This window comes from Corylus avellana, chromosome ca4, assembly GCF_901000735.1.
Source record: "Corylus avellana chromosome ca4, CavTom2PMs-1.0".
Taxonomy (NCBI): Eukaryota; Viridiplantae; Streptophyta; class Magnoliopsida; order Fagales; family Betulaceae; genus Corylus; species Corylus avellana.
Window position 1 is genome coordinate 14,513,736 of NC_081544.1, and position 23,366 is coordinate 14,537,101.

At 37.7% G+C, this 23,366-nt stretch overlaps 1 pseudogene; it reads left to right on the forward strand.

Annotated features, from left to right (window-relative positions):
• LOC132178100 (uncharacterized) overlaps window positions 1-23,366 on the forward strand; it is a 189,899-nt pseudogene that overhangs the window by 141,599 nt on the left and 24,934 nt on the right.

Here is a 23,366-nt window from a genome sequence, read left to right on the forward strand (position 1 = left end):
CACCCACATCCACCACCGTCTCTTTTTCCCATTTTATGTTTCCATTTTCTTCCCTTTTCCTATATTTATGTTTTCCCCATTTTTCCCCATTTTTCTCTGTTTTAAGACGCCCAACCTGCAGCTACCAAATTTGTGTTATCTCTATGTTGGTTTTCTCTTGTTTTGCAGGGGGTTTGAGCCTTTTTTAAGTGGTTTTACACCACTTGGTTTTGGGAGTGCACACCACTTGTTCGACGAAAAGCCTAAACCAAGCTACAATATGCCTAGGACTCGAGCCTCATCATCTCAGACATCCAGAGCTTGGGTCAAGCCACCCCAAACCACTTTTGAAAAGAGGGAGCTCATGTTGGAGACCTCCTTTGCAATCAAAGATGACTTCACACATTTTGAAGCTACTCAATGGGCAGTCAAAGAGTTCAAGTGTCGTGGGTTTAAGCAGTTGTTCAAACCAATCGTTTGCACTGCCTATGAGAGTCTGGTCCGGCAATTCTACAAAAATCTTACATACGACTGCAACCAACCAGGTGTCCTCTCATCATCCATAAAGGCCGACAACATTGAAGTAACTGCTACGGACATTGCAACTGCTCTTAAGTGCAATGATGAGTTTCCCCCAGAGGAGGATCAGTTTGAAGAGGAACCCCCCATGCTCACCGTTGCAGCTATCATTGGAGAGGTGATGGAGAGTACGCAGACAAGCACTGCAATGTAGCCACCAAGACCAAGCTACCTCCACAACTCTGGCTTGTGGATTTTATCCTCCATAGGAATGCGTGTCCTTTGGGACACAAAACTCAATGACGAGGTCCTTTTCTCAATGCTCTATATGCCTTTCATAAGGGATACTGGTGTTCCATGCCTGACCTCATCTGTGGCTAGATGCACAAATTTTGGGAAGGAGTGCATGTAGGAGGAGCTAACAATACCAACACATGGGGATTACCATTATTGTTTCTCATCACTCACATACTGTGGAAGAAAGGCATTAAAGGCACCTTAGTAGATGGACCTGTCAAAGAACACCCGCAATTTGGGAAAATCCAGTGGAACCAAAGCTACTCACACATGCTAAGGGTACCTTGGGCACCAGTAGTTGAGGCAGTGAGAGTCGAGGAGGCGGAGCATATGGACGTGGATGAACTTGGAGCTAAGCAGGCAGAGAAGGAGGAGACCATCACCATGGGCATTTCACAATATCAATGCATCTGTGATGTGTTTTCATTCCTCTGGTATGAGCTAGCAGATCAAAGATGAGAAGCCCTGGAAGACAAGTTCTTGGCAGACCAAAGATTAGCAAAGCAAGAAGAACAGCTGCAGAAGCAAGGAGAACTGATACAGAAGCAAGAAGAACTGATGCAGTCCATTCTAGACCGATTGCTACCACCTTCAAGGGCTTCTTCTTTTGCACCGCAGTGAGAGAACCACAGTCTGGTTGATGACGTTAAACTTAGTGTTGCACCCCACAACATATCCTTTTTGTTGTTTTCATTTTATTTCTATTGTTTAATTTTTGTTTCTTTTTGTTTTCCATTGTTATTTTAGTATCTTGTTTTTCAGGGACAAGTCTTTTTGCGCTCAAGTTTGGGGGTGTGCTACAAGCCATACCATTCTAGCCAGTTTTTCCATTTCTCGGGTAAGATCTTTCCATGTTATACACACATTAGGTACAATGTGTAATTTAAGTTTGGGGGTATGGGAGTCATTTACACACTTTGTCCTATAACTTGATTAAAAAAAAAAAAAAATGCTCATGTTTGTCTTAAAATTTTGGTTGATCTGAAAAAATTGTGATTTGATTTTCATTGGTGAGCTTAAAATTTTGAACACATGATCTGATGATAAAGTTTTGAAGTTTGGTTACTTACTTTAGGCATTTGAGAATTCACATGTTTGATCTGATTTGACACAAGCACATTAGCACATAATTTGTGGGGTATGACATGAGAGTCTGATGTCTATGTTTCGATGTCTTGGGTGAAATTGGATGACTTATTGGTGGATAATTTGGCATAATTTTTATTTTTTAAAAAATGATCATTGATAAGCTTTTCTTTAAGTAACTGGACCTCTTGCCTTAGTAAGCACTGAGTGTTCACGTCAAAAGGTGAAGAATTTTGATTTGGTTAATGTCAGGGTTAGTTTGGTTTCGTAGCCTTTTTGACTCGGATTAGTAAGTCCTTAGGGGTGTCTTTACACCTAATGCCCTAAAACCATCTGGTTTGGGAGTCATTGGCCTAACACTCGTTACATGGGTCAATTAGAAAGTTCAAGGGAACCAAACATTGCACAGCTTGACCAAAAAGAAAAAAAAAAAAGAAAAAAAAGGAAAAAGAAAGTTATGCCATAGTTATTCATTTTGATGGGATTTTAGTGAAATTTGAGATATTGAGACAATGCACATTGAAAATAATTGGAAGCTTTATATTTATGTGCTAGTTCACTTTTCACTGTTCCGAACTTGTGATGCCTTATCATGTCTTTTGTAAGTGATTAAACTTTAAAATTCCAATTCATTGTGAAGATGGAGTTCATCTTTTGAAGATTGCTAATGAATGAAAATCTTGATTTTGAGTGATATTTCAAATTTTTGGATAACATGAACTTTGCATAATGTTAGTGGGTAACATTTCTGGAAAACCCTCACGAGACTTCACTCGTCCTCTAGGGAATGCCTAGGGGTTATTGCATACGCCAAATGCAATCGTACATCCCAAGAAAGATGGATTTATCTTTTTGTTTTTTATTTTGTTATTAGTTTCGTATTGCTAAGGAACTAGCAATATGTAAGTTTAGGGGTGCACCTTAATTTACATTTGTTAATTTCTTAGTTTTGTTATTTTGTTTTATTTGTTGTGAGTTTCAAATGTACTCGCAAGCTTACGAGTTGTTTGCAATATAGTGTATGCAAGTGCAAGGTCAAATCCACAGGGAATTGTGTTTTTGAAAACAATTTTTAATCTAAACTAATTTTATCCTAACCTAGTTCCAACAGGTTTTTGATTTTGAAAATAAACAAACATAAACTAAATAAAATAAAAATAATCACAAGATAAAAATACTAAAGTTGTGGAATCCACACTCACCAAGTCGGACCAACAAATTCATGTTCATCAATACAATCTTAAGTTCACATAAATGCAAACTTATGTATGTCTTCCTATGCTTCACAAATCAATCATAATATTGACTTACAAAAGTGTTGTCGTTCCTCATAGATGGGGCTTCATCCTCAACCTTAGTTAAGAATTTAGCTCCACATGATTATTAAAAATAAATCTAAAACTAAGGAAAACTAAATTAAAGAGATAAAAACTGTAGAAAATCAGACTTTGTCATCAGCCCCCTTTTCTTGGAGCTTAACAATGTATTTATTGGGGCTTCTAGTGTTTAAAGCGCTAAAAAAAGCGCTAGGTCATACTTGGCAGACAAGTGCGCTCGAGTGCAAGGCCAACGTGCTCGATCGCACTCGGGCATGTAGCTCTTCCCTTGCGGCTTGGCATTTGGGTGCTTGTGGCTTGCTGGTGGATGTGGGTGCACTTGAGCGCAACCCATATGGTATCGAGACCACATGGACTCGAGCGCAGGATGATGCGCTCGATCCTACTTCGATGGCACTTTTTTCTAGCTTTCTTCCAAACTTCGTATTTTTCACTTTAAATGCGTAGTTTTCCTTCAACAACTTTAAAACACTAAAAACCTAAAACTAACACAAAGCATTAGATTATGACACAACTAAAAGATTAACTAATGTAAATTAAGAGGTCCAAATGTGCAATATTTGGCACATGTCACTTTTTTATTTCCTTTTTGGGCTTTCTGTGTTTTATAGGTGTTTGGAAGAAAAGGAAACATTTATGGAAAGTTCGAGCATAAAGGACGAAATCGGGAAAAAGCTAGAAGTCTTGGATCAAGAGGAAGCATCCAAGTGCAGTGCGCTCAAGCGCACTACACCTAGGCTCGAGCACATTAGCGCTCAAGCGCCCAAGAGCAGAGATAGATCGCACAACTGCGATTAAGCGCACTACTCCAACAATCGAGCGCACTTGAGGCGCCCAGATGCGGCTAGACTCCTTTTTCACCCTAAATTAGGTTTTCCTAATCCTATTTGGACTAGGAAAGTTAGAGCTCCGATTTTACTAGGTTTACTAGGGTTTCTAGGGTTTTCCTAAGCCTATAAATAGACATCTAAGCCACACCATTCCAAACAGAATTTCAGAGAGGAGAATTGGAGGCTCAATTTAGAATGTGTTTGAAGCCCTAATCATGTCTCTTTAATATTTCAATATTGGCACCTTTGTGATAATCATATTGTGATGCTTAACTTGATTATTCCTTACTTTATTGAATTCCTGATATGAATGTGTTTGGCCAACTTATGCATGTGGTATGGAATAGTTATTTAAGTCAATTTGGATGACCGAGTCTTGGGATTAAAAGAGTGACAAAAGATATCTTTGCGAGTTTTTGGGATAATCAACATGGGGAATCGTGAGCATAAACCCTTGCCCTAGGTCTCATGTGTTTGTCGATTTCCATTGCATTATGCTTTCTTAAAGAACAACTTAGTATACACCCATGCTAAATCATTTGAGAAAGAAAAGAATTAGAGTATACACCTATGCCTAATTTGTTGCTTAGGGAGATCAATTGCTTAAGGAGTATATACCCATACTCTTTGGTTGGCAGACATTAAGTAATCTTGATATGATTGGAACATTGGCATATTGTTATATTAATTGAGTATGATTAGTGGTGGATATCAAAGCCCTACCCTTTCATTTATCTTTATTTCTTTTTCAACATATCTATTTCGTGACAATTTTGGTATTTAATTTAGAAAATCAATTTCAAGCAAAATCAACAATCCTCGTGGGAATGATCTCGTATTTGCCGCACTTACTATCGTTTGATCTTGTGCACTTGCGAGTTAAAACACACCAAGTATTCGCCTATTAATTTAGGTGGGTATTTGGCACAACAGAACATGATCCTAGTAAACTTTCAATTCTATTAAACCCCAAAAGACCAAACCCTATTTCTTACCCTTATCATTTATTAACATATTATATTATATTATTCTTAATCACTAACCAACACCTTTTATTAAATAATGAATTAGTTACAATAAATAATTTTAAAGCTTGGATCCATATTTTGGTGATGAATCATTGCGCTCATACTACCAATATATATATAATAGTTAATGCTTATAGGATCAATTTGTCAATTCCATTAATATAAATAATTCATTAAATAAATCCATTAAACTAAGTGTTTTATAATAGACCCAATTTCAGCCCAACAGTATCAAATTGAATTAATTCTAGGAACCCCAAAATGTCATAGTAACCATAGAAAATGCTTCCCAAAATGGGCTAGCGAAGGCTATTTGCAATCCTGGCCACTACTAGAATAGGCTAAAATTAGCAGCTCCCACCTGGACCAGTTGCAGCGTCCTCTCGCACCTCAGCCCTTCTCTCTCAGTGAGTCTCCCAAATTTTTATACCCTTGACTTTTGACAGATTCCAAATTTACCTTAATTCAAACTAAAAAAATAAAATAAAAAAGTAAAAAACAAAGCGAAAATCAAGGATATTTTGATCCTTTTTATGTATTGTCGTTAAAGTTAACGACTAAATCAATGAAGGTTCAAAGTGACTACAATTGAAAGTTTAGGGTTCAAATTAGGGTTTGAGGTTTTGGGAGGCGTGAGTAGAGGGGTGCTTGTCAATCGGATGATAATTCAATGCTCTAAAGTAAAGTTACCCCTTTTAACCCCATATTTTTTCATCTTTCCCTTTCCTTTCTACCCTGCCGCCCACCGATATGTGCCAAATATTGCATATTTGGACCCCTTAATTTACTTGTGTTAATCCTTTAGCTGTGTTATTATCTGATGTTCTATGTTTGTTTTGTGTTTTTAGTATTTTGTAGCTGTTGAAGAAAAACTACTTTTTGGAAGAAAAAATACTTTGAGAAGACCTAGATGATGTGGTTAAGTTTAACCAAATCCAAGAAATGGTTAAATCGGATTAAGGATAAGATTGGATAAAATTTCGAATTGGATTCAAATTCAGATTCTGCACATCTTAGTATTTTGACCATAACGTTTTGTTCACATATCCGATTGAGGTGATTCAAGCGGCATTGGAAAGCTAGCTCAAAATAATACAATTCATTGTGAAATAAGATTTTCCCAATTCGGATTTTTACTATTCAAAAATTGTCGCGCAATAAAAGGGTACAAACCTGGACGAATTTTATCCGATTTCAACTTGTAAAACCCTAAGTTTTAGGTCTATAAATAGGGAATTATCAAATTAGTTTAGGGAGGCTACGAATTTCAAGATTGTAGAGGAGAAAGAAGAGAGTTTAAGGTTTTCCTAGCTTTTGGATCTCAACTTTGTGATTATTATTTGTAAGTACTCAATTTTACATTATGAATTCAATCAATTTTGTTTTGTTTTTCAATAACATGAGAGGCTAAACCTTCAATTAAGGTTGAAGATGAAGCCTCACTTATGATTAGCAACTTTGTTTCATGTATGTAATATTTCCCAATTTAATGGTTTAGTTGCTCTATTGTTTTTCTTCTAATCAATTGGATTGAATAACTCTTGGATATCTTTTGTGATTCAAGGATACACTTGATGATTTAAGATTATTCAATACAATTGATTGCTTGGTTTTCTTTGTTAAAAATTGGATTTCCTCTGTGATTTATTCTCTGGATACAATTGATGTTTTGATAAAGATTGGATATTTTCTTGTGATTTACGGATACAGTTAATGATTTGATCGAATATTGGATTTCTTTTGTGGTTTGGGATATGAATGGATACAAGGGATCTTTTGATTAATTCTTTGAAGCAATAGTAAAACAAACTTAAGATTTATATGTGAGAACTTTGGGGAATATTATAGATCATGAAATTATGTTGTTATGAGTTTGTGAGTGCGGATTCTGAAACCTTAGTGCTTCGTCATAGGATTTTAATCACTTTAAATTGCTCATGCTTTTGCTTTTTCATTCAAACAAAAAAATCTCTCAAAAATTTGGAACTAGATTAGGGTTTAATTAATTTAGATTTAAAATTGCTTTCAAGAATACAATTCCCTGTGGGTTCGACCTCGTACTTGCAATCCATTAACTACAATTGATTCGTGCACTTGCGAGTTAAATAAATTTGCACAACAAGTTTTTGGCGCCGTTGCGGGGGATTTGTTTATTTTTTGAAACCAATTTATTTCTAGATTAGTTTTATTCTTCTACTAGTTATAATTAGGATTTTATTTTTCTGCAATTTGTTTTGTTTTAATCTTGTTACTAATAAAAAAAATTTAAAAAAAAAAGATTTTTTTGTTTTTTGTTGTTATTTTGTTTGTGTTAGAGCCTTACTACGATCGAGCACACTTGTGGCCAAGACAGCAACCGCAACAGTTCAGTAGATTTTAGCCAAAATCTTTTGGTCCTTTTTCGTGAGTTTTTATTTTCTGTTTAAATTAATTTCTGCTTGCAATTGTGTTTAGTTAGTTTAATATAATTTAATTTAGTTCAATTCATTTCAGTTTTTAGTTTATTAGTTTGTTAGGTTGTTAGCTTGTTAGTTCCTATTTGCATGTTCGGTCGTAGGTCTTTAAATCTGGAGTTAAACGCTTTTGATCCCGAAATTGAAAGAACGGCAAGAGAGAATCTAAACAGCCACCAAACTCACCCTCCAATTCTCTAAGTTCCGAGTCTGATTCGGAAAAGTCTGTTAAGATGGGAGAACGAAATCAACCTAGATCCCTTAGGGAGCTGTTTGTACCCAATATTACCAACACACCGTCGTGTATAGTGTTGCCAGCTACTCGCTTCGAGCTGAAACCGAGTACAATAGGTCACCTTCCTGCATTTAGAGGATTAGAGAATGAGGATCCAAATGTTCATGTGAAGATTTTTTTGGAAATTTCCGACATTGTAAATACGCAAAATGCCCCAGCAGAAGCGGTGCGTCTTCAGTTATTCCCTCTGTCCCTACATGATAGGGCAAAATCCTGGCTACTCAACAATAGACCTGGATTTATCACTTCTTGGGATATGCTGCAAAGCAAGTTTTACCACAAGTTCTTCCCAATTTCCAAAATCAATGCCCTCCGTCTACAGATCACCAATTTTAGACAGAAAGAAGGGGAAAGATTCACCAATAGCTTGGAGAAGTTTAAAGAGCTTACTGTAAAATGCCCACCCCACGGGTTTGAGAATGAGGTGCTAGTTCAAATTTTCTACAGGGGACTAACACCAAGTGAGCGAAACTCGCTTCAGACGATGAATGGTAGAGAATTCTTAAGTCTTACTGGGGATGAAGCCTATAAAACTTTGGACGAAATGGCTGAATGAGCACAACAATGGGATTTTCAAGATAGTTGGGACAGACAACAACCCAATCCCAAGACAAGAAGCATCTATGAGGTGAGGAACGATGTTGAATTAAGAGAGGAGTTCAAGGTTCTCAGGCGTCAGTTTGACACTATGGTCTTAAACAAACCAGTGAATGCAATAGATACTTACCACGTTGATGCATGCGGGTTATGTGATAGTCAAACGAACTTCACTCAAAACTGCCCAACTCTATCACAGAGTTCCCAACTGAGCAAGTCAATGCATTCAATGAGTACAGAAAACCCACCACTAGACTGTTTTCTGAAACTTACAATCCAGGGTGGCGGAATCACCCTAATTTCTCTTGGAAGCAGAATCAGCCATTGAACCAAAGAGATACCACTCAAGCTCAGAATCAGTTCAGGCCATCTCAACAAGCTCAACGCCTGTTTATCAGTCTACCACTCAAGTGCCTGCACCACAGTCATCACTGGAAGACATGATGAAAACATTAATAGAAAAAGTCGACCAGTCCAACTCCCAAACTATACAAGAGCTCAAAGGTTTCACCAATCAAGCCATACAGGAGCTGAGGAATTCCAACATGGCTAATAGCAGAGACATACAAGAACTTAAGTAGGCCATGATCAAGGTAGAAGGACAAGTTGGCCAGATAGCAAATCAAGTGGGGGAAAGAGAAAGAGGGAAGTTCCCTAGTCAACCTGTGCCTAACCCAAAAGGGCAATTTGTGATTGGAAGTTCCTCCGCCTCTATGCATGGTCAGGAGCATGTACAAGCCATCACCACTCTGAGATCAGGTAAATAGGTGGATAATCAAGTGGACATGCCTGATGAGGCCACTAAGGCTGCAGTAGTGAAGGAAAACCTGGACAAGCCTACGGAAGACACAGGACCGGACATTGCCATTCCGATTACTGAGGATCCTTCCAGAAAGTATATACCCAAAGCTCCGTATCCAGAGAGACTAATAGCGCCAAAGAAGAGCTCGAAGTTCGATGATATTTTGGAAGTGTTCAAGCAAGTGCGTATAAACATTCCATTCCTAGATGCCATCTAGCAAGTGCCTTTTTATGCCAAATTTCTGAAGGATTTGGTCACCATCAAGAGAAAGACGAATGTCCCCAAGAAAGCTTTCCTAACTGAGCAGGTCAGCTCTATCTTGCAATACAAGATGCCTGTAAAGTATAAGGAGCCTGGATGTCCTACCATTGCTTGCAAGATTGGTGACAATCGAGTTGAGAAAGCTCTGTTGGATTTGGGGGCCAGTGTAAATCTACTGCCATATTCAGTATATGTTCAGTTGGGATTGGGAGAGTTGAAATCCACTTCAATTAACTTCAGTTGGCCGACAGATCTGTGAAGGTTCCAAGGGGAATTATTGAAGACGTCCTGATCAAAGTTGATAAGTTCTATTACTCTGTGGACTTCATCGTCTTAGATATAGAAACGAAAAATGCAAAAATTCAAGTTCCAATCATATTAGGGCGTCCCTTTTTAGCTACGGCTAATGCCCTAATCAACTGTAGAACTGGAGTCATGAAGATATCATTTGGAAACATGACAGTGGAGCTGAACATCTTTGATATTAGCAGGCAGCCATTTGAGTATGAGGAGGTCAGAAGCACATGCTCAATTGAGGAGATAGTAGAGAAAACTGTCAATGAACCAGATATTGAAGACCCCCTGGGAGAATGCCTGATTGCACTGGGAAGCAACATGGAACTGGACAATCTATTGGAACAAGCTGACGCCTTGTTAGACTCAACTCCTGAGATAGAGATGGAGACTGCAAAAATTACTTTGACATCATCCCCTGATCCATCCTCATTAGCAGCTAAGCCTGTCAAGCGGGAGTTGAAGCCTCTACCAAACACCCTGAAGTACAAGTATCTGGATCCTACAGAATCTCTGCCAGTGATCATTGCTGCAGACCTGGATACTGATCAGGAAGAGAAGCTGCTAGAAGTTTTGAGAGAGCATAAAGAAGCAATCGGATGGTCAATAGAAGATATCAAAGGAATTAGCCCTGCAGTAGTGATGCATAAGATTCATCTGGAAGAAAATGCTAAAACTTCTCGCGAGCCACAGAGACGGTTGAATCCGGCCATGCAAGAGGAAGTTCGAGCGGAGGTCATTAAACTTCTGGATGCGGGAATCATATACCCAATCTCTAACAGCAAATGGGTGAGTCCCATTCGTGTGGTGCCAAAGAAGGCAGGGATTACAGTTATCAAGAACAAGGAAAATGAGTTGGTCCCCACTCATGTGCAGTCAGGATGGAGAGTGTGCATTGACTATAGGAGGTTAAATGCCATGACAAGAAAAGACTATTTTCCTCTACCTTTCATCGATCAGATGTTGGAGAGATTGGCAGGCCATGAGTACTACTGTTTCCTTGATGGTTACTCCAGCTACAACCAAATTCCACTGGACCCCAAAGATCAAGAGAGGACTACTTTAACTTGTCCGTTCGGTACATTTGCCTATTGCCGTATGCCGTTTGGATTGTGCAATGCACCCGCCACTTTTCAGTGGTGCATGATCAACATCTTTTCAGATATGGTTGAACGTCACCTGGAGATTTTCATGGATGACTTCTCAGTTTTTGGTTCATCATTTTGGGAATGTCTACATCATCTCACATTGGTGCTGGTACGGTGCAAGGAGAAGAATTTGGTTTTGAATTGGGAAAAGTGCCACTTCATGGTGAAACAAGGAATTGTTTTAGGGCATGTAATTTCCCACAAAGGTATCGAGGTTGACAAAGCTAAGGTTGATCTGATATCTAACCTTCCGCCCTCACGGACAGTTAAGGAGATTTGGTCGTTTCTGGGACATGCTGGGTTCTATAGAAGATTCATTAAGGATTTTAGGAAGATAGCAAGACCTCTATGTAATCTATTGGCAAAAGATGTTCCTTTTGATTTCAATGACAAGTGCCAGACAGCCTTTGAGATTTTGGAAAAGTCCTTAACTTCTACACCAATCATTCAGCCACCTAATTGGGGGGTTCTATTCGAGATAATGTGTGATGCCTCCGATTATGCAGTGGGAGCCGTTTTGGGTCAACGAGTAGAGAAGATTCCGCATGTCATATACTATGCCAGCAAGACTCTGAATGATGCACAACTCAACTACTCCACTACTGAAAAGGAGTTGTTAGCTGTAGTGTTTGCTCTAGATAAATTTAGATCTTACTTGCTAGGATCTAAAGTCTTAGTCTACTCGGATCATGCTGCGTTGAAATATTTATTGTCAAAGAAAGATGCTAAATCTCGTCTCATCCGGTGGATTCTGTTGCTGCAAGAGTTTGATATTGAAATTCGAGACAAGAAGGGTTCCGAGAATGTGGTAGCTGACCATCTATCCAGGCTGGTTGTGGACTTCAATGAAAATGCTGTGCCGATTGCTAAGACATTCCCTGATGAACAACTTATGAACATCTCTCAAAATCCTGCACCATGGTTCGCAGACATAGTGAACTACCTTGTCACTGCCCAAATGCCATCACATTGGACTAGGCAAGACAAATCAAAATTCTTGGCTGGGGCGAAGTACTTCTTTTGGGATGATCCTTACCTGTTCAAATACTGCCCAGATCAGATTATAAGGAGATGCATTTCTGAAAATGACCAGCAAAATGTCCTATCTTTTTGCCATGATCATGCATGTGGAGGCCACTTCAGTTCTAAGAAGACCGCGGCGAAGATTCTTCAAAGTGGATTCTATTGGCCCTCCATGTTTTGTGATGCCCATGCCTACTGTTCAGCCTGTGATAGATGCCAGAAGTTGGGGAGCATTGGAAGAAGGAATATGATGCCGCTAAACCCGATCCTTATTGTGGAGCTGTTTGATGTTTGGGGCATTGATTTCATTGGGCCCTTCCCTAATTCTTATGGGTATCTTTTCATCCTTGTGGTGGTGGATTATGTTTCCAAGTGGGTGGAGGCCATTGCCTGCAAGACTAATGATCACAGAGTCGTGTTGCAATTTTTGAAGGAAAATGTGTTCACATTTTGGGACACCACGTGCCATCATCAGTGATGGGGGGAAGCATTTCTGCAACCGATATTTTGAGCAACTCATGAAAAAGTATGGGATTACTCATAAAGTTGCAACTCCCTACCATCCCCAGACAAGTGGGCAAGTTGAGATATCCAACAGAGAAATCAAGAGGATATTAGAAAAGACGGTGAACCCGACAAGGAAGGACTGGTCTCTTCGACTCAATGATGCTCTGTGGGAATACCGAACTGCATTCAAGACTCCAATTGGCATGTCTCCCTACAGACTTGTGTATGGCAAGGCTTGTCACCTCCCTGTGGAATTGGAGCACCGGGCTTATTGGGCTATAAAGCAGTTAAATTTCAACCTCACCAAGGCTAGTGAGCAAAGGAAGCTACAGCTAGATGAATTAGAAGAATTGAGGAATGATGCCTACAACTGTGCCAAGCTATACAAAGATCAGATGAAGAAGATCCATGACCAAAACATTTTGAGAAGATCGTTTGAAGTTGGTCAGAAAGTCCTCCTTTACAACTCACGTCTGCATCTGTTTCCAAGAAAGCTCAAATCCCGATGGACTTGACTATTCATAGTGCGTGCAGTTTCTACTCATGGAGCCATCGAAATCGAGGATCCTAAGAATGGAAGTACTCTCAAGATCAATGGTTAGCGGTTGAAGCTGTTCTTGGAATTGGAAATTTCAAAGAGTGAGGAATTGCCTTTGGAAGATCCTACGTCGTCTACTTAATCATCAGCGGTGAAAAGTCTGGCTGAAGACTGTAAACTCAGCGCTTATGGGAGGCATTCCTTTTCTTTGGTATTTTTAGTCATTTTTTGTGCTGTTTCGTTTATGTTCATTTTTGTTTTATTTTTGTGTTTTTTCAGGACGAGTGTTGTCACGAATAAGTTTGGGGGTCGTCTCTTTGCTCACTCTGGTTCCTTATACCTCTTGGTATTGTATTTCTGCCTACATTGAGGACAATGTGTGATTCAAGTTTGGGGGTATGGAAAAACATTTCGTATGTTTATTTTTGTGCCTATTTGTTTAAGTGTTGTTTTTTTTAAAAAAAAAAAAAATTGTGCTATGTTGTTGTCAAGTTTGAGTTAAACTGTAACTGTGATTTGCACTTCATTAGCTCGCTTAAAGGGTTGAAGACATCATTATGTCATTAGAAGTCTGAGTCCCTTGACATATTTTTGGGTAAAAGAGATTTCACTTGTTTTGAGATAAATTTTTATGAGCACATTAGCATGTTTTCTGTGAGGTATGATGTTTGAGCTTAGGCTTGTTCTTTTTTAGATTTGTTGGATGACCTATTAATGAATAACCATTGGCTTGCAAGATATATAAAAATAAAAAAAAAATAAAAAAAATAAAAAAATAAAAATAAAAAAGAGAAGGAAAAAGAAAAGAAAGATCATGTTATGTTTTTCGCTGAGTAATCGGACCTCTTCCCTCATTAAGCATTGAGTGTTCGTATCGAAAGGTGTGAAATTCAGTATTGATTTAAGATATGGCTAGTCTGGCTTCGTAGCCTTTTTGACTTAAGTTACTAAGCCCTTAGAGACGTTTTACATCTAGTGCCCTAAAGCCACCTAGCTTGGGAGTCATTGGCCTAACACTTGTTACATGGGTCAATTAGAAAGCTTAAGGGAGTTAGACAGAGCCTGTAAAAAAAAAAAAAAATGCATATCTTGCCTTGGTTGTTTCATTTGGTATGGATTCTTACAAATTTTATGGAACTTGTCTTGAGTTTAAGCTGAAAGCTTCATGATTGTATGCTAATTACACTTTACACATTTCAGAACTATGAGGTCTAAATTGTCTATTTATGAGTGATTTGATTATGGATTTCCTTTTGATAGTGATGATGGTGTTTGTCTTTTTAAGTTTGTTCATGAATAAGAACCATGGTTTATGTGAAACTTCTTTTTTGTTAACAACATAGTGCTACAATGTTTGTGGGTATCATTCATGTTAAGCCCTCACGAGACTTCACTCGTCCACTAGGGATGTCTAGAGGTTTAAAAGGCTTGTTGCATATGCTAAATGCAATCGTCTCTCCCACAAAAGAGAATTTATGTTTTGTTTTGTTTTGTTTTCATTCTATTTTTTATTTTGTTTTGCTAAGGGACTAGCAAAAGTTAAGTTTGGGGGTGTTTGATATGTGCCAAATATTGCATATTTGGACCCCTTAATTTACTTGTGTTAATCCTTTAGCAGTGTTATTATCTGATGTAGGTATTAAAGAAAAACTACTATTTGGAAGAAAACATACTTTGAGAAGACCTAGATGATGTGGTTAAGTTTAACAAAATCCAAGAAATTGTTAAATCGGATTAAGGATAAGATTGGATAAACTTTCGAATTGGATTCAAATTCAGATTCTGCACGTCTCAGTATTTTGATCATAACGTTTTGTTCACATATCCGATTGAGGTGATTCAAGCGGCATTGGAAAGCTAACTCAAAATAATACAATTCTTTGTGAAATAGGATTTTCCTAATTCGGACTTTTACTATTCAAAAATTGTCCCGCAATAAAAGGGTACAAACTTGGACGAATTTTATCCGTTTTCAACTTGTAAAACCCTAAGTTTTAGGTCTATAAATAGGGAATTATCAAATTAGTTGAGGGAGGCTACAAATTTCAAGATTGCAGAGGAGAAAGAAGAGAGTTTAAGGTTTTCCTAGCTTTTGGATCTCAACTTTGTGATTATTATTTGTAAGTACTCAATTTTACATTATGAATTCAATCAATTTTGTTTTGTCTTTCAGTAACATGAGAGGCTAAACCTTCAACTAAGGTTGAAGATGAAGCCTCACTTATGATTAGCAACTTTGTTTCATGTATGTAATATTCCCAATTTAATGGTTTAATTGCTCTATTGTTTTACTTCTAATCAATTGGATTGAATAACTCTTGGATATCTTTTGTGATTCAAGGATACACTTGATGATTTAAGATTATTCAATACAATTGATTGCTTGGTTTTCTTTGTTAAAAATTGGATTTCCCTGTGATTTATTCTCTGGATACAATTGATGTTTTGATAAAGATTGGATATTTTCTTGTGATTTACGGATACAGTTAATGATTTGATCGAATATTGGATTTCTTTTGTGATTTGGGTTATGAATGGATACATGGGATCTTTTGATTAATTCTTTGAAGCAATAGTAAAACAAACTTAAGATTTATATGTGAGAACTTTGGGGAATATTATAGATCATGAAATTATGTTGTTATGAATTTGTGAGTGCGGATTCCAAAACCTTAGTGCTTCGTCATAAGATTTTAATCACTTTAAATTGCTCATGCTTTTGCTTTTTCATTCAAAGAAAAAAATCTCTCAAAAATTTGGAACTAGATTAGGGTTTAATTAATTTAGATTTAAAATTGCTTTCAAGAATACAATTCCCTATGGGTTCAACCTCGCACTTGCAATCCATTAACTACAATTGATTCGTGCACTTGCGAGTTAAATAAATTTGCACAACACCCACCAAGGCAACACGCCGAATAACAACTCTCAAGAAACAACACTCGTTGAAGAATATTGAGACTTCAGTGAACAGTGCACAGAGAAAATATTTTCTAAAGTCTGCAATGAACAGTGACAGGAAAACCTTTTATAGGAGAAGTATTTTACTCTTCACATCCTAACGGGATACCTTTCTCGTTATGACGGGAAGAACATATTCATTGATCTGAGAATTTCACATCCTAACGAGAAAGTAGTTTCGTTATGATGGGAGGAACAAATGCCTCATCTTTGTCACTTGTCCTGTCTTAACGCACTAGCTGACAAGAAAACAAGGAGCCCAAGATTGGTCCCGTTATAATTATGAAATTTTAATTTACTCGCAAGTGCACGAATGGTTTTGCAATATAGTGTTGCAAGTGCGAGATCGAACCCACAGGGAAATTGTGTTTATGAAAACAAAATGACCAAATCAATTAAATCTTAACCTAGTTCTGAAAGGTGAGTGCTTTTGAATAGAAAATAAAAACATAAACTAAACAAAGGAAAATTAATCTAAAGACAAAGTACTAAGGTTTTGGAATCCACACCCGAATCATAGCAACATATTCTCATGGCCATCAATATATCCAAAATTCTCAACATAAGAAAATCTTATGTCTGTTCTACTTTGATTCAAAGATAATTAAATCATTCAATGAATCCGACCATGGCACAAATCACAAAAGATATCAAATTTAAATTAAACCATCAAATGTATTTGTGAAACAAATCACAGAAGATATCCAATTTAAACCAAATCATCAAATGTATCCGTAGAACGAAACACAATGAATATTCAATATTTTGATAAATGAAAACCCAAGCAAATCAATTAATAGAAACTATCTCAAATCATAAGAAAAAATGATTGAACTCATATCCAAGAATCATCTCACTAAGTGAATTGAAGTAGAACAATTAAAATATCAAAGCCCATATATTTGGAAAATATCAACTTACATGAAAGTATGGTTGGTCTTCATCGGTGAGGCTTCATCCTCAACCTTAGTTGAGAAATTAGCTACACATAACTTTGGAAAATAAATCCAAAACATAAAGGAAAAACTAAGCTAAAGGGAGTGCTGGTGTGAAAATTTCGTTCTAGGTCTCCAGCCTATTTTTCTGCTCTTTCTATTGCTTTTTATAGGGTCTAGGGTTTTTTACCCCAAAAACGGTGCTAGGCCAGCCTGTCAGACGAGTGTGCTCGAGCCACTAAATGGTGCACTCGAGCGCAAGTCCGTTTGGACGGGGACTCCCATCTTTCGGACGCCAGTGTGCGCTCGAGCCATTGGATGGTACACTCGAGCGCATGGCCGTCTGGATGTGGCTTTCCACCATCTGGATGGGAACTTCACCATTTGGACCTAGAAGTGCTGAGTTCAATCCCTTTCCTTGGTGGTTTTCTTCCAAACTTTGCATTTCTCACCTTAAATCAACACTTTTTCCCTTAGCAACCTGCAAAACACTAAAATCACACCTAAAACAAAATGTTAGATTATAATACGGCTAAAGGATTAACCAATGCAAATTAAGGAGCTCAAATATGCAATATTTGGCACTCATCAAACACCCCAAAACTTACATATTGCTAGTCCCTTAGCAATACAAAATAAAAAATAAAATGAAAACATGAAGCATAAATCCTCTATCAAGGGAGAGACGATTACCTTTGGCATATGCCACAAGCTTTTTAAACCCCTAGGCATCCCTAGTGGACGAGTGAAGTCTCATGAGGGTTTAATAGAAATGATACACACAAACATTGTCAGCACTATGTTATTGAAAAGAATGAAGTTTCACACAAACAATGGTTCTTATTCATGAGCAAGCTTAAAAAGATGAACTCCATATTCAAAATATTTAGGACAACCAAAGTCAAATCAGTCATAAATGGACAATTTAGACATCATATGTTCCGAAAGGTGCAAAGTGAAACTAGCATACAATCATGAGGTTTCAATTAAATCTCAAGACAAGTACCTCAAAATTTGTATGAATCGCTATTTGATGAAACAACCAAGGTAAGATATGCATTTCTCTTCTTTCTCTCTCTCTCTTTTTTTTTTTTTTTTTTGTGTGTAGGTTGTGCAATTCTTAGCTCCCTTAAGCTTTCTAATTGATCCATGTAATTAGTATTAGGCTAGTGACTTCCAAACCAGATAGCATTTGGGCACTAGATGCAAAACATCCCTAAGGGCTTATTAACTCAGGTCAAAAAGGTTACGAAGGCAAACTAGCCATATCATCAACCAAACTCAACTTCACACCTTTCTACACTGAGGTCTGGTTACTCAGTGAAAAACTCAGAATGATTTTTTTTTTTTTTTTTTAAAGCCAGGGTTGTTCATCAATAAGTCACCTAATAAATCTCAAGATAAACATGATTAAGCTCAAATTTCATACCTCACAGACTATATGCTAATGGGCTCATGATAATCCTACTCAAAACAAGTGAAGTTTCTTTTGCTCTAAAAATAAGTCATAGGACTTAGATTCATAATGAAATGATCATGTGTTCAACACTTTAAGCAAGCCAATGAAATACAAAACACAATTACAGCTTACCTCATACTTGACAACAACATAGCACAATTTTTTTAAAATTTTTTTTATAAACAGACAAATAAAAACAAATAGATAAATTAAAACAAACAAACAGACAGTGTGTCTTTCGATAGCCCCAAGCTTGAATTATACATTTTCCTCAATGTGTAGTATAGAAATACATTACCAGAAGGAAGGAAATGTCTGAATGTGAAAAAGGTAGGGTGTCCTCCAAACTTAAACACCAGAACACTTATCAAAAACTTACAGCAATATTTTCTCACATAAACAAGCATCAAAAGATTAATTTATTTTAAAAACGAAAATAAAATGACAAGAAATAAAATGAAAAAGGAAAAAGAAATCATGACTAGAGGTGCGGAAAATAAAATGGAAAATGAAATTTACAGTGTTTTCCCCGATCATTCGGATGTCCAACCAATCGCTTCCACCATTTCTTCTTTAAAACTTCATAGCATTCTAGAAGAGTGTTTCGCACCCACAAATTGCCTCATGTACTATCGTTTTGATCTTGTGCACTTGTAAGTAAAACGTAGTAATTATTCGCCTATTAATTTGGGTCAGTAGTTGTCACAACAAGTTTTAGGTGCCGTTGCCGGGGATTGTTTTAAATTTTGTTTGAATTTTTTTCCTTAATTTAAGTTAATTTTTTTTTTTAATTTTTTTTTAATATGTTTCAAGTTTCTGTTTTATAGTTTCTATTTTGATCTGCGGCGGTGTGCTCGAGTGCCTATTCCAAGAGCTCGAGTGCACCAGTGCGATCAAGCGTACCACTACTAGACAGCAGCACTAAAGCTACTATAAATTCCTGTTTTGTTTCGGTTCTGCGGCAGTGTGAGCGAGCACCCATTCCTAGGAGATCAAGCACACCAATGCGATCGAGCGCATAATCCAGGGTGCTCGAGCGCACATCTAGACAGCAACACTCCTGAAAATCTTGCTCCACAATTTCATGAATTGCACCATCAATCATATCCTCAGTTCTATGATCAATCATATTCCTTTCAATCAACTCCACAACTGCAATATCAGGCCGAGTCACCTCATACAAAAATTTCTAACTTTGAAGAAAATGTGTGAGCTATTCTCAGCAAAATTGAGGCCAATAATCAACTGCTGCAATCCATCGCCAAGATAGAAGCTCACGAAGATAAGCCATCTCCCATATATTGGCCTCAACAAAACTAGAAGGAGCCAACTCCTTTATCGGTTACTGACTTTAAAGACAAGTTATTGAATCTTATAAGTGAGAATAATTAGATGGTAAACTCTCAACAGGAGAGGGTGAACTCTCACTTGCAATCATTTGGCAGGATAGAGGCTCACCTCAAACAAATAGCCGATATCCTCAACAGAGAAGAAGAACAACTTCAAAGTCAGTCGGTGGCCAATCCTAATGGACATTACATGGAGGATGAGAGTATTTCCTATCATGAGCAAGCTATCACCACATTGAGGAGTAAAGAATGGGTCAAAAATCACATGGAAGAGAGGAAGGAGGAGAAAATTGAGGTCCCACAGGATCTACATCTGGAAAAAGGCAAGGAAGTGAGCACTGAGGCTTCTTTAGCATCAACTCCTCTTCCTGAGACACCAAGAGGCCAGGAGAGTAATCTGTTAGGGCTATTAGACGAGTGTTGTGAAAATTTTAATTCTCACAAGTGCACGAATCGTTTGCAGTAAAAGGGTTGTTAGTGCGAGGTCAATCCCACAGGGAATTGTGTTTTTGAAAGCAAACTTAAGTCTAAATCAATTAAACCCTAACCTAGTTCCAAAATTCGAGAGATTGTTTTGTAATTGAAAAATTGAAAGCATAAAATAATTAGAGTGAAATTAAAGTAATTGATTAACGAAGCACTAGAGTTTCAGAATCCCCACTCACAAATTCATGGCAATATATTTCCATGATCAATAATATTTTCCAAAGTTCTCACAATAAAATCTTAGGCATGTTTTACTTTTGCTTCAAAGAATTAATCAAAACATCCCATGTATCCATTCATTACCCAAATCACAAAAGAAATCCAATATCAATTAAATCATCAATTGTATGTGTAAATCACAAAAATATATCCAATATCAATCAAAACATCAATTGTACTCGGAGAATAAATCACAAGGGATATCCAATCTTTAACAAAGAAAACAAAGCAATCAATCATATTAAATTATCCCAAATCATCAAATGTATCCCTGAATCACAAAAGATATCCAAGAATCATTCAACACAATTAATTTAAAGTAAAACAATAGGAAAATTAATTTATTAAATTGGAAAATACTACATACATGAAAACAATATTGCTAATCATAAGTGAGGTTTAATCCTCAACCTTAGTTGAGGGTTTAGCCTCTCATGATATTGAAAGACAAAGAAATTAATTGAATTCATGAAAATTGAGTACTTACAAGTTGAAAACCCCAAACTTGAGATCCAAAAGTTAGGAAATGCTAAAACTCTCTCCTTTCTTCTCTAAAATTTCGTAATTCATAGCCTGACTAAACTAATCTGAGATCTCTTCTATTTATAGGCTTAAAACTAGGGTTTACAAGGGGTTTTAGAGTTAAAAATGGCGCTAGGTCAAACAAGTGTACTCGATCGCACACTTGGTGCGCTCGAGCGCACTCGAGCATGAGTGTCCTCTATTGTGGTGTAGTGCAGTACTTGAGCACTGCTTGCTTGGGATGTTCTTTGACAGGTCGTAAGGTCCTAGCAGTTATTAGGTTATCACTATCAAAATCAGTCGCACACAACGTTGTAAAGTAGAAGACCATAGCAGGTCTAATGGCGGCTTTATCAAGTAGGTATGAGATGCCGTCGACTAACAACAAGGTGCACCTGATGGAGAAATTGTTCAACCTAAAGATGGCGGAAGGGACTTCGGTGGCACATCATCTTAATGAATTGAACACTATCACAAATCTATTATCCTCGGTTGAAATTGATTTTGATGATGAGATTCGTGTGTTGATCGTCTTGTCGTCTTTGCCACATAGCTGGGAAGCCGTGAGGGTGGCTGTGAGTAACTCTGCAAGAAAGAGTAAATTAAGCTATGAGGATGTCAGGGATTTGGTTCTTAGTGAGGAGGTCCACAAGAAGGATGCTGGTGAAACTTTCGGTTATGGTGCAGCACTAAACCTTGAAGCAAGGGGTAGAGGACATGAGAAAAACTCTATGAGAGGCAAATCTAAATCCAGGAAGGGTAGGAGCAAATCCAGGTTTGGACAACAACCTGAGTGTTGGAACTATAGCAAGACAGGCCACTTCAAGAAGAACTATAGAGAGCTAAAGAAGAAGACTGACAATGACGCCGCAAATGTCATGGTAATAGAAGAAGTGCACGATGCCCTACTTCTATCTGTTGATAGTCCTCTTGGTTCTTGGGTCTTGGACTCAGAAGTTTCTTTCCAAAATTATGAAGTTCTCAAAATTATGTGGCTAGAGATTTTGAGAAGGTGTACTTGGCTAATGGAACATCGCTGGATGTTGTGGGTCTAGGCGATGTTCACATTAAAGTCCACAATGACTCAGTATGGAAGCTGCAAAAGGTCAGGTATATCCCAAAGCTGAAAAAGAACCTGATTTCAGTGGGACATCTTGATGATGAAGGGCAGTCAATTCATTTCCATGGTGGAAAGTGGAAAGTCAGCAAGGGAGCTAGGATTTTGGCTCTTGGTCATCAGACCGGTACTCTTTATATTACGATGAGTAGCAGGGATACAATTGTTGTTGCAGATATGGGTGCTGACTCAAAATTATGGCACCTAAGGCTTGGGCACATGAGCGAGAAAGGGATGAAGGTACTTCTGTCAAAGGGAAAACTGCTAGAGTTGAAGTCAGTCGAATCTTTGTAAAGGCTGCATCCTAGGAAAGTAGAAGAAGGTGAGTTTCGTGAAAGTTGGCAGAGCACCGAAGTTGGGAAAGCTGGAGTTGGTACACACTGATTTGTGGCGTCCCGCACCAGTGGCACCTCTTGGAGGCTCATGGTATTACATCACATTGATTGATGACTCAAGCAGGAAGGTATGGGTTTACTTCTTAAAGGTTAAATCTGATGTATTTGAAGTTTTTAAGAAGTGGAAGGTCATGGTAGAGACATAAACTGGTCTGAAATTGAAGTGTCTAAGATCAGAAAAAGGGGGAGAATACGAAGATGGGGGTTTCAAACAGTTTTTTGCGGTGAATGGGATTCGGATGGAGAAAAATATTCCAGGAACACCATATCAGAATAGTGTGGCTGAGCACATGAACAGGACCCTCAGTGAGCGTGCAAGAAGTATGAGGTTGCATGCTGGACTACCGAAAACTTTCTGGGCCGATGTAGTAAGCACTGTTGCATACTTGATAAATGGAGAACCATCAGTTCCTTTGGGCCATAGACTACCTGAAGAAGTCTGGAGTGGAAAGGAGGTAAATCGTTCTCAATTGAAAGTTTTTGGTTGTGTTTCGTATGTCTATATTGAATCTGATGCTCATAGCAAGCTAGATGCTAAGTCTAGAAAATGTTATTCATTGGCTATGAGGATGAGGCATTCGGTATAGTTTTTGGGATGATCAAAACTGAAAGATCATTAGAAGTAGAAATGTTACTTTTAATGAGATGGCTGTGTATAAGAATAATTCAAGTGCAGAACTAGTAAGTACAGAGTTGGTGGCTGAGAAGCCTGAATTTATCAACCTAGATAGAATTTTTAAAGGTGCATCTCAGAGAAGGAATTCAGAAGTTGATAAGGATTTAGAAACTGACGAGGATCCAGAAGTTGAAGAAACAGTAGATCAACATATTGAACAGGGTACACCAACAGTGGCTGTCCGTTGATCTACCAGAATCATTAGATCTCCACAGCATTTTTCACCCTCCTTGTTTCATATTTTGTTGACGGA